The sequence below is a fragment of the Leptonychotes weddellii genome, chromosome 15 (genome assembly GCF_054177405.1).
Source record: "Leptonychotes weddellii isolate Sample4059 chromosome 15, ASM5417740v2, whole genome shotgun sequence".
Lineage (NCBI taxonomy): Eukaryota > Metazoa > Chordata > Mammalia > Carnivora > Phocidae > Leptonychotes > Leptonychotes weddellii.
Genome location: NC_138383.1, coordinates 21,095,992 through 21,108,961, shown reverse-complemented (window position 1 = coordinate 21,108,961; position 12,970 = coordinate 21,095,992). Strand labels below are relative to the sequence as shown.

The 12,970-nt window shown below is 42.9% G+C and overlaps 1 protein-coding gene and 1 long non-coding RNA gene across 2 annotated transcripts in view; both read left to right on the top strand.

Moving 5' to 3' along the window:
- Window positions 1-12,970, top strand: part of SKAP1 (src kinase associated phosphoprotein 1) — a 266,750-nt gene that overhangs the window by 244,741 nt on the left and 9,039 nt on the right. The gene's annotated exons all lie outside the window — the stretch shown is intronic.
- On the top strand, window positions 407-1,418 carry LOC145717352 (uncharacterized). Its single transcript, XR_014140505.1, has 2 exons — window positions 407-1,051; window positions 1,225-1,418. It is a non-coding gene; the product is annotated as an uncharacterized LOC145717352 (long non-coding RNA).

The following is a 12,970-nucleotide window of genomic DNA, read 5'->3' as shown; positions in this document are numbered from 1 at the left end:
CTCTTCCTCAGTCATAAAGTTAATCCCTAGCCCCAACTAACCATCTCACAAGTAGTGTTGTTGATCATAAAACAATTGGGAAAAAATAAAAGGATAGATTATTGCAGATCCATCACTAATGTGAAGATGATTCAGAACTCACAGGCTACCATTTGATGGCTCAGTATCATCATCCTTTGTAAAGAAAGATTATACAGGGCGCCTGGGTGGCTCAGTTGGTTGGGCGACTGCCTTCGGCTCGGGTCGTGATCCCAGGGTCCTGGGATCTAGTCCCGCATCGGGCTCCCGGCTCAGCGGGAAGCCTGCTTGTCCCTCTCCCACTCCCCCTGCTTGTGTTCCTGCTCTCACTGTCTCTGTCTCTGTCAAATAAATAAATAAAATCTTAAAAAAAAAAAAAAAGAAAGAAAGATTATACATATTCTATATAGGTGGGCTAAGAAAACAGGTTCTGAAGTAACTTACTAAAAAGTTCTTTCTCTATGAGGTCGGTCAATATCTACAAGCACATTTTTTAAATAAGCACCGTTTGCTCTTTAATTACTGAGTATGTGGATTCCATAAAGGTAAATTGAAAACCCATTGTGTTATTAACCCATCATTTGCCATTTATCTTTATTCTGTCCATGGCCAAGGGTTTGTCTCGATTTGAAAGATACCATAAGGTCTTCAGGAAACAGACCAGTGCTGACTTAAGGTAACTTTCAGGGGTTGCAACAAGTCCCCTTGGAACAAGGACCAAATTCAGACCCAACCTTTTGCAGAAGAGTAGGAAGCCTGCAAGCCCTGCTGACTGCGATCACAGTCTTCTAGTGATTTCTTCCAGAGTCCTAATTCAGCTCCATCCTAGTGCCATTCTGGTGCAGCTCTAATACACCAAGAATAAATTGGAAGCAAAGAAGGGAGTGGACATTGGCCTGATTGGTATTTCAAATGCCCGAAAGCAAGGTTTGCCTTGTAATAGAATTTGTGTACATTACCACACCGGCATTACAGGGGTAATCGAGTTATCCACTCAGGTGTGACCAGGCCTCTGTTTGCCCAGAGCCTGCAGGTGAACAAATTAACTGTTTACATTGTCTGAGGTGCCTGCCGCAGGAGGGGGGGTGGAGAACAGAGCCAGACTGTCTGCTGGCCTTCTCTCTCGGTCATGATTATTTTGTTTGTTTTGCATGTCTTTTGCCTTTGTTAATGGCTTCTCACTGGGGGTCCCTTTCCTCCATTTAGAAGGGGCTGTGTGGTGACTTGCCCTGAAGTACAGAGCTATCTGCGGGTACCATGGCTGTCGTATTTTTAAGAGATACCAAAGAACATGGAGAGCCTCCTCTACCTGTCTTTTTTAACCAATCCCCCTTCCTCTCCTCCCGTACTGAGAGCTAATATAACAAAGTTTGATTCAGGGAGAATACCCTGCTGCTCTGGTTCTGTCTGGTTTCTTTCTCCATCTTTTGGAAGGTCTTAAGTCTATTTTTATCCTTTGCGGGTGTAGTAGCGCATTTCTTCCCCCAAAAGCTACACCAGCTGCCTCCCTTCTGCACGCTGTTAATCCCTGCGTGTCAGAGGAGGAAATGAAAAGCTGGAAGCTCAACTGGAGTTTCCCTCATAAAGCTTCATTCCAGTTAACGTTGGCTTGGGGAGCATTTCGGATTGGATTTACCTTTATTATATCACCTAACTCAATAACGGTCCTTGGACAGGAAGGAACTTTAAAAGGCCACCCAATCCATTCCCTTGCTCGAAGAAGCACAAATGAAACAATTCAGACAGATAGAAAAAGGAGATCCCTCTACCATTAGCTGTTTGTCTATTCAGACGTTCAGCAACTCCCAATCTCCGGAATTTTCTCTCACATGAATCCTAAATGCATTCCACTTTAGCCCCAACTGGCTTCCTTTGTTGGACTCGGTTATACTCTGCAACCTGCCTCTCACATGTGGAGGAAAAGAACTGACCCAAGTGGAGGTTAGTCCAGAAAAATGGTATCCGGAAATCTCCATTGTACTTTTCTCTCTGGCCAGTCAAACCTTTGTCAGACAAGAAAGGTCCACTGGGTTAGGAACTGGAGAAGTCTATTTCCACCAAGAAATGCAAGGCAAGAGGTGTCTGGGTGGATCAGTAGGTTAAGTGTCTGCCTTAGGCTCAGGTCATGATCTCAGGGTCCTGGGATTGAGCCCCACATTGGGCTCCATGCTCGGTGGGGAGTCTGCTTTTCCCTCTCCCTGCTTTGTGTGCTCTCTTTCTCTCAAATAGATAAGTAAAATCTTAAAAAAAAAAAACAAAAAAAGAAAGAAAGAAAGAAAAGAAACAAAATGCAAGGCAAGATGCAACCTATTGTGGCTCAATTTACCTGGACCAGTTTCCTTACCTGTAAAATGAGGGAGCTGTGTTGGATAACCTCTAAGGTTCCTTCCACCTCGAGCATTCCTGTTCTAAACATGATGAGGCTGTCACCACAAAACTGCTAAAGAAATTCCACACAAAAATGTGTTTCGCTTTAATTATTTACTCAGATTAAACAAATTTAAAAATTTCAATTATAAGCTCTTTTGTTTTGGGCCCTCATAAATGCCTCTGGTTTTCCCCTCTCTCTTTGTATGATAAAAGAAATATTGGGGGGAGGAGCAGGTTAAGAACAGGAAGTGGCCCCTGGATGGGGAAGCCAGGTTGGGTCTGCGTCTGGGCTTTATTCCTGGGCTCCTGCCACTCCCTGATGTTTCTGAATGGTTGCCCAAATATGATCCAACCTTGAATCCTAGAATCCTCGGGCCAGGAGAGTCTGTTAGGGCCTAGGGTCTTTGGACCCAAGAATGACCCCAGAAAGAGAGCTATTTGTCCTTTTTATATTTTATTTTATTTTATTTTGGGGAGAGAGACAAAAATATTTATATTTTATTTTATTTTGTTTTTGACACCCCCGCGAGTGGGGGCGGCGGAAGGGGGGCAGAGGAAGAGAGAATTCTAAACAGGCTCTATGCCAGGTGCAGAGCCCAACACGGGGCTCAATCTCACAACTCTGAGAAACCAAGAGTCTGACGCTTAACCAACTGAACCACCCAGGTGCCCCTATTTGTCCTTTTTAAAATAAAATTTCCAGAGAGGATGATTGGCTGGGCAAGAAAGATATACCCCAGAGATAACCAAATACCCATCACCTGTCCTATTCTTAAGGAAGCAGGTCAGTAACAGATGAGTTACTTATGTGATCCTGAGCAAAGTCACTTAATCCTGCTAATCTTCTGTTTTCTCATCTGTAAAAATTGGGGTAACTTCTTTTCACAGGGGTTATGATGCTTGCATTAGAGAATTCATGTAAAGAAGTGCCTGGCATCTAGGGAATGGTAACTATTATCATATTCCTTTCTTTACCACTAACAATAAAGTAAACTTTTTTATTTTATTTTATTTTATTTTATTTATTTATTTGACAGAGAGAGACAGCGAGAGAGGGAACACAAGCAGGCGGAGTGGGAGAGGGAGAAGCAGGTTTCCCACCGAGCAGGGAGCCCGATGCGGGGCTCGATCCCAGGACCCTGGGACCATGACCTGAACCAAAGGCAGGCGCCCAACGACTGAGCCACCCAGGTGTCCCTAAAGTAAACTTCTGGGGTCAATGCTGGGTACATACTAGGAGTCCAATAAATTATTGGTGAAGTGAGAGAGAAAAAACTGGTAGCCTGTCCTGCCCAAAACTCTCCACAAAGACACTCAAAAGCACAAAAGCGTCTTACTTGGAAATAGAAAACCATCCAGTGAAGAGGCCTACATGGAAATCCACTAGCCTTCCCTGGTCTGAGAGATTTTGTCCCTGACAATAATTGATGGATTGTTCAGACTTCTCATTTGATGAGAGGCCGGAGCCACGTATCCAAGCTCCGAAACGGTAACCAATGGGCGCCATCAGCAGGACCCCTGCTGACCTCCCCTAACACATCCATACATTCCTAGGCCCCATGCAGTTTCATGCCCACTTAATTCACTGAGCTCCAATTTGGGCCTTAAAATATATTAAAGGGAGATTTTAATAACGAAGCAGATCTGCGCATCTAGCGGATGTTCCCACGTTCCTTTTGGGCCCAGATATTTCTGAACAGCTTTTTCTGGTACAGGAACTGAGCCCCGCTTCCCCCCCCCCCCACCCCCACCCCCAAGCAAGGACGCAGCTCAGGCCACAGCGGGGTGTTTAGCGCTCTTCAGTGGCTCCAGATTGCGGCGCTTGTGCAGGTCTCCTCATATGTAACCGATGGCTCCTGAGAGCCTGCCTCTCGTAAATTACTTCCCACGATGCCTGCGACCACCGCAGAATCCAAGTTTGAATAGAGCAGGAAAAAGGTGTTTGAAAGGCCTGTTCACTCAGCTGCATTTTAATTTCCTTTTCAATCTTGTCCCAATTAATTTCACAGAATTAATCTCACAGAAGCAAACTCGGCAGCACCGAGGCTGCGGCTTTTAGTGTGGCGGTCGCTCTGCCTGAACATGAAATAGGAGCTAATATAAAAATCCATCTGCTGTGTTTGAAATACACACCGGCTGCTACTCAGTCCTGTCTGACATTCCAAACATCAACAGCGGGGAAAAGTGATTTGGGGGTTAGTGGCCATCAGTACTTGGCAGGGGTTCAACAACAGGTGTACTCCAAAAATCCATTCAGCCTGGGCACCAGGCATGACATGGCAGGTGCTTGAAGCAGCCTCCATGCAGGAGCGCCGGGCCCTGGCTTCATTCTTTTTATCTGCGGACCGTGAGGCCCTTCTGTGGACCAGCACCGCTGTGGGCATTTATTCCAAGTGGGAGAAAGGGAGGTAAGATAAGAAGCCTCTATTTGGGTAAGATGAGTTGCAAGTTCCAGCTTTCAGGGAAGTGACTCTCTTCCCGGCTCCAAGGTCTCTCACTAGGGAACCTGCTTTCTAAGTAATAAAGGTGCTCATTCTACTATGTGAGAGAACTTAAATAAATGCCTATTTAAAAATTAAGCCTCCTGTTCCAGAAGTAATTCATAGTGGCAACGTGAGCTGTCCAGCAGATAGGGCCAAATTAAAGAGAGAAAGAAAAACTCTTTCTCAATTGACTAGAAAGAAGAGGTCCCTGAATGAGGTCTTCTATTTAGGGTAAACTGAGTCAACAAGCCACATCCCTTAGGCTTACATTGTGTGCCTCATGAGTTGGGCTTAGGCTCCTCCAAGATTTGCCCTGCCACTTAAGCCCATGGAGATCAGCCTCGGAGCAATCAGCTGGGCACAACAGAAGGTTTCTACTTACATAGTGGCTTAGCTGGGGTGGGAGGATGTTCCCGTGGACCAAACACACCAGCCTTTGGTTGTCTTCTCTGCCGGTGCAGTTAACATGGAAACAGAGAGCCTTACAGGCAAAGTCAAGTTTAACATCAGACACATGGTGCTGTCAGATGCTTTAGGCCTTTGGAGGCTGAGGATAGACCGACTTTGTCACCCTGAGTGACATTTCGCTTCCAGCGTGGCTGAAGCTACTTAGAATGAGGCTGGACCCTAACTCCAAACCCAACTCCTTGTTATCTGAAGGCAGCACGTCTGTTCCCAGCACCTGGACTGTGTTTAGCACAACACCATGTCTGTTATAATGGGGGTTTTAAAGCCCCCCGTTCTCCACCTCCTCCCTCAAAGGACTACTTAAAGAATGTAGACCTTTCCCCTCCCTTGACCCCATTCCCTCCAAAAGAGATGTGTATGTTGTAAAATTATCTGAATGCAGCAGTACTTCCTGTCCTAAGTGTGCTTAGTTGAATGTGATAAAAGCCTCATAAAAACAGAGAAGTTAATTCCTTCAATTGCTTTAAATGAAGGGTTGGATTGGGTTTGGGTTGGTTTTTTTTTTTTTTCTTTTTTTTTGGTTTTTTGGTTTTTTAATTTCAGGGCTCTGAGGGAAAGGAGGTGTTTGGTGACATCTAGTGTCCATTTAGGACTTCCTCAGGCACCATTACCCTCAGCTTGGCTGTGTGGGGGGATGGGCAGGGTTATTTGGGAGGTAATTCAGGGGAGTAAGTGGGGAGAATATAGGCCTGGGGCTCAGGCTGCCCAAACAGTGTGATGAAACTGATCAATGCCTGTCAAAGAGCAATTATCCACCTCTGACCTAACCAAAGGGGGCGAGTAAGGGGAGACCGTCGGAAAATATCTTTTCTTATTTATGATGATATGAAAGAGAAGCAGAACCTGTCCCCACCACCCCATTTCATGTTAACAAGCAGGTCAACACTGTGCTGTGATGACGAAGATGATGATGATGATGGTGTTTTCTCTCATTAATAACCCCAATGGGAGTCTATAGAGTTAGGAGGATGGGAATGGGATTTGGGGTCAGCTGGAAGGCAACGGTCATACACCGGTCAAATTCAGTAGAGGCCATTCCTTTCCCCCAGACAGGAACCAATCGTCTAGAACAAACCCTGGCAGCCTCATTCCTTCCAGGTAATTTTTATAAATGAGGGGACACCCATTCCAAGAGAGGACAAAAGGGAGAGGATGCTTGTGTGTGTGTGTGTCTCTGTGTGTGTGCATATGCATGCATATAAACCTGCTAACAAGAGCCCCAATTGCATATCAACCCTACCCTCCAAACCCTGGCCATTTATTATAAAACCCATCTTTTAAAAAGAGAAAAAAATGCATTTTCCACTTTATTCCACTTACCCTTAAACTGTTGTCCGGACAGGAGCCTTCACTTTCTACACACAACACACACACACACACATACACACATGCACACACCTTTCAGTCAGGTGGAAAGTCCCAGATCAGATAGTTAACTATAAGGCCCAGACAGAATTGTTTACCTAGAACCATATAAGCCTTGGCAGGGTTAGGTTAATGCTCAGAATCGCCCGATGCTTTACAAACTCCAGTGTAAAAAAATTCCAGCCATTTATTTTGCGGTGAATTTATAACAAATGCTGTTAAAGGCTTCGTCTTTTGACAGAGGTAATAATAAATTCACTGTTAAAGACAGTAGTTTAATTCCTTATACCTCCAATACTGCACAGAATAAACCATATTCATCACTGAGTAATTTTTTACCACATAAATCTTTAAAACTAACCGGTGAAGCCTGTTGAGACTGAAATATTGTGAATTTATTAGATATGCCCATGTAGTATTGGATTCAGAGGTTTCCATTCGAATATATTATGGGGAAAATTTGTGTCTTTAACTGTGACATTCCCTCCATTTCCCACTGCCAGTATTATAACAAGCAGCTCCTCCAGAGTCAACTGCACGTTTATTAGACAGAGATCTAGTAATAAACTCCTCACTAATCTGCCAAAGACGCTGGATGACATTTCGGTGAGGTGCTCTATTTAAAAGGAGTCACAAAAGCTTTGTTTCTGTGTAATTATTTTCTCAAAAGGAGCTCAGCCTCCCCAAACCTCTGTCTGCCAGCCTTTCTTGGTAGTATATGGGTCCGGTTCTCCAACCAAACTAGCAAAATATTAAAAGCAAATTATAACTTCATTGCAAACATATAGGGGAGTAACTTCCATTCAGTTTATAGAATTAGTTGGCGGGGGGTGGGGGGCCACTTGGGGTAATTGGTTAGAACACAGAAAAGCCGGGATTAGCAGACATTGCCAGACGTATGGTATTTAATAAGGCTAATAAAAAGATTATATTGATTCTCAAACTAGAAATAATAGACAATGGTTTCGGAAAACTTGCTATTTAAAAACTTTCATCTTGACATATGACACATTAAAGATACAATTAAATCCTCAGATTTGAGCAAAAATCCTTTTACCCTACCATATTAATTTTGAGCGAAAACCTGTGCCTGTTAGATGAGAATATTCTGAATCTTCCTCATAATTTGCTAGTGAAGTGACATTTAAACTAACTAATTGATTATATCAAATTGTAATGCCCTCTCCAGTTTCATTAAGGAAACAATATTGCCAGAATGAAAAATATTTTTTTTTCTTTTAGATGCACAAATGTGCATTATTTTTTTTTTTTTTTAGCAAAGAGCTTCGGCGTCTTCTCTGTTCCCACTAACATTCTGTATTTGGGAAGAGTTCCAGATACTAAAACTTCCAAGGAGCATTGTGAACTTTAAGATTCTTTTTTAATCAAATCAAATCAAATAGGTTTTTAACTGTTAAACAAAGGAGAAAAATCTCCTGGCGGTGCAAGACTGCAGCCCATCAGAATAATTGTTAAAAGACAGAACCCGGCTAGAAAGATAAGCATAATACCAGCAATTAATATTCAGCATTTCACATTATAGTCAAGAGGATGTGTTTTTCTTTGTGATGTGGCTCATAAGCTAAGAGTGTTGGGAGCCAGATTCTGAGCTCTGTCTTCTTTTTGTGCATGAGGATTAAGGAGGAAAAAAACAGCAACAACAATCCTGCTCCATCTGTAAATGAACAAACATCTTGATTTTATAGCTATTTGCTTTGTAAAACTGAGGAATGAAACAAAAATTACTGGATGCCTAAGTAACACTTTAATTTCGAATTCATTTACGCTGTAGCTATGTAGTTGTCACAAACCATAATGCAGTATTTAATTAAAATAACACAAGTGCATCTAGATATGTCCTGGGGTAGCTATCACCAAATTATAGTCTATGCCATCCGTATTTTATTTATGAAATGGCAGATTCTAAGGTGCAACTAGGCTGATACAACAGCATAAACATTTTAGACCTGCATTTTTATAAAGGCTCTTTTTTTTTTTTTCCTGCTGTGTCTTTAAATATTTTCCTTCTTCTATCGTTCTGGGGTTTTTTTAGTGGCATTGTTTTGATGTCGATAAAGATCGTGCTTTCTAACTCTTGCTTTTCAACTATTGACCTCCTGAGTCTTCTGGCTGTGAAATCCCCCGTCTGTTGTCATGAAAAGGCTTGAGTTCTTAGCAGAACTTGGACGTGGATTCCAAGAGGGTAGGAAAAAAGCAAAACTCTTTTCAGGCTCAGTGTGCTTGTTCCCATACAATCTTCCTTGCACCTTTTTTTTTTTTTACCTATAAATACCCATTATAGTTTACACGCTTGCTTGCTCTACTCTGTGGATGTTCACATGCAGACATACTGCTCCTTTTCATAAACGCATAGCATCTATCTTACACGCACCCACCATCTATCTCCTCGTTCACATTGGCTGTCCCATCCACCTCCTTGTCTGCAGAATTATGTTCAGCAAGGTCCCGATTTATAGGAAATAAATAATGAAAATGGAACAGACTGGGAAAGATAATCGAAACATTCAAATTGTTATTTTTCACTGTACTTTCCACAAACAGAGCATCTATAAACACCTAGCAAAGGTGTTGGCCAATTCCTAAAGCAGTGCCTTATGGAACATCCTGACCGAGTGGGTCTCTACACTGAATCTTTCCTGTTCTGTCTCTCTTGTTTTTTGGTGCTCCAAGATCTGGCCATTTTTAAACGGCAAATGATGCCGTGTTGTTATTTTCATTCTTCCTTCCTGTAATGACAAGTTTTTGTCATCATTCATCCCCTATAAGACAATCCTAAGAATTTTAAAACAGAAACAATCAACTTTTTAAAGAAAATAGCCCTTGCAGTTACATTATAAAGATATTCCAGTAATGGTATCAGCGGATCAGAGCCTGATCCTGCAGCAAGGGTCTTTTGGAGAGAGGGTTTCTTATACACACTTGTAATTATTTTAGCCCCTTTCACAGGTCACATAGAAAGTTAATTTCAATCGCTGCTAATTTCCATCCAACAAGAGTATGGTACTTTAAGCCACCCAAAATAATTGGATTCAAAACAAATTTAGGAAATTGAGTGTGTTAGAAAGGAAATAAAAATATCCTTTTGGTAAGGAGGAGGGTGGAAGTAGTAAAAATGGCCTTTTTTTTCCCCTTCCTTCTTTCCCCTTCACAACTTTGCCATTAAAGTTGCACCTACAGCTAGAAGTTTGTCCGTGAAAAATGGTCATTTTGTTTCTCTGCTCAAAGAATGTTATTAAAATGCTAATTTAAAAGAAAAAGGAGTTAAATATCTAGCGATGGTGCATTCTAATTGCAACCATAATGAGCTCTCTAAATGTGCGTGCCCCTGACACACACAGAGCATAAACAGCAGTAAACAGATCATTAGTACCCGCGTTCATTTATTCTGGCGACCTTACCATGACCCCACCGAGGGTAGGGTGAAAAGCAGGTGGATCTGGCTGTGACACCCCCTAGAGGGATCCAGGAAATGAAGCTATAAGCGGTTGTCATGGAAACGCCTATGTGTGCAGATGATGTAACACACCGACAGGCTGTAGGGCTCCGCAACTGGGACGTTGCCTTTCCCTCGCTGGAACAATCTTGAGGATTAAATTATTCATTTCTTTAATTCACAAAGCAAAAGGAATCCTAATTTTCTTGGTGATGTGCAACTCTCTTTCATTTGTCTAAGGTCTGGAACGCAGCGACTTATCATCCCCTCTTTCTCTGAAACCTACCCCAGCTTCCTACATTCTAGCCCCAAATCACTGAATCTGGCAAAATCAAGTGGGGGGCGGGGGAGGCAGAAATCTGACGCTCAACACCTGTACCTTAAAGAGAGAAAAACCTAAGGTTTGAAGCTGAAATTAATAATATAGACAGTGTCCCTTTCTGGTGAGGGCATTTAGTTGAGCAGGGACCAAACATATACCTGTCCTGAATAAGATGGCTTTGTCTGGAGCAGGGCAGAGTTAAGCCAATACCCAATGAGGAGAGCATAAAGCAGAGTAGGCACCAGCCCCAAATGAACACATCACCCTAGCAAGGTGCAAGAAAAAGAGGTAAGAGAAAACAAGCATCTACTCACCCCCTCCCATGTCCAATTGAGGGAATCGAGATTAATAAAAATAATTCTTTGGAGAATGATTCCACTCTATCCTACCCTGTTTTGTACCAAACAACCTCAATAACCTTCCGGCAATAGTAGAATAACGTTTCTTTCTTTCCTTTTTTTTTTTTTTTCTAAGGAAGCAGAAAAGACGATCTCTGGAAATTATTTTAAAATAAAAAATATCCTGGCTTGTGCCTCCCCCCCACCCCACCCCCACTGCACTTCAGATGAACCTGTGATATTGTAGCGATGGCCCTTGAAGTGCAGTGGGGAGGTGATTTAGGAGAATATTAAAGGCAATGTGGAGATTCAAGGCGCCTCTCTCAGGGAGATCTGGAGAAATACGCAGCCCAGATGGGCCGAGCAGATTAAACATTTCCGTCACATTGTTTCCAAATTGCGTTGTGGTGCCTGAGGCTGGTACTGCGCTCAGAGCAAAACGGAGCGGTGCAGAGCTGTAAGCTGTTTACGGAATACATATTAATACGCCGGTCTCACATGGTATCACAATTCTATCAGCTCCGAAATGGTGCTGTCTTTATTGTTCCTGAATTCTGCACTTGGCACCTTGTTTTCTCCCATCTGCAAAGTGTTTACCTTCCCTTTATCCTTTCTGTCTTTTTTAGGCCAAGTTCAAGTTGTGTGTATCTTTCTCACTTCTCTTCCGGCCCTCCCTCTTCTCTTCACAGTTTAGGATTTTTCTCTCGCGCACGGCCTGTGTTTTGCACACACTTTCATCACCAACAGTGTCCAGCGTGTGCACGGGTCCTGCACGCCAGGCTTCGGGCCTGAGGCTGAATTTCCCCTTGCTTTCAAGTGCTCTCAGACACCCCACCCCCCATCTAGCTGACACATTCCTCCTCAGAACACTCAACTCTTAGCTGTCCAGTTGTCACCTTATGCCCCCCCCCCAACTGTTGTCACTGACCACCCAGCCTTTCCTCGCCCCCTTTCTCACACTCACATGCCTTTCCCTCCTCCCCAGTCCAGGCCCGCCAATCTCCAGGTTAGCAAGTTCCCTGAAATGTAACAATAAATAAAACTGGTTCAGTTGAGGCAAATTTAATGATTCATTTTTATTATGATTGATAGACCAAAACTCTGAATAATGGAAAAAAGAGAAAATGATTGCCAAGAACTTAAAACATGGTGTCAGCCTGGGGAGGCTGCCAAGCTACCCAAGGTTTCAGCCGAGCGCTGAGCTCCAGTCCTCTGACAGCTTCCAACCCCACTAATCCACCGTCCACCCGACTGACCACTTCCTTTTCCCTTCTGCAAAATCTCCCCACAAAACCACTTATGCTGAAAAATGGGCACCTGCTTGTCTTTGGTGAACAATCCTTATTCCCAGCCTTGCTTTTCTCAGCAGTTGGAAGGGTGCTGAGTTAGAGCCCTCAATTTATTTAATAATTTATGATATCCTCAGAAAGCATTAAATTTCCAAAGCTGGATTTTAGAAGTAGAGAAATTGTGGGCCAATCCAGAGTAAAAATACAATGTTTTTGGCTGATCCTGGAATATTACAATCTACTCTGCTTAGGAATTCAAATTTCCCATCTTTGCTAATGATAATGTCGGATGCGCAAGCACTGATAAGAGAAATGAGCAATCATAAACCAATAGTTCTGTGATTGATTGGCCTTTCCCATACATATATCAAGCTTCTATTGATCTTTCAAGTCAGGGGCTGATTGATTGTTCTCTTGAAGAGGAATTCTCTTATTTACAAGCACTGGTATAGTGAACTTTGATGGTTAAAAGAACAAAAGTATGAGACATTTTCCGGGAATCTTGTTCCACAGAGGCTTATCGAAACCCAATTCAATGTGAAAAGAGAACATTTCTATTAGGAACATTCTCAGGGCAGACGGGGTCAAGCAGCTTGCTCCAAAAGCCATCACGTGGATTTGAATGGGAGCTATTGAGAGACGTCACAGCTAAAGAGATGGTGCCTTAGTGGTACACGTGAAAGTAATATAACACTGTACATCAATTATACTTCAATAATAAAAGAAAAAGAGAGAGAGAGGGATGGTGCCTTAGAAAGAATGAGGAAGCTTGGTCAGCCTTCAACCTTAGAAGAAGGAACAGACTCTGAAGCTGGAGGGCTGAAGCCTAAGAAACCCAGCATGGCAGAAACAAGGATTCTTGA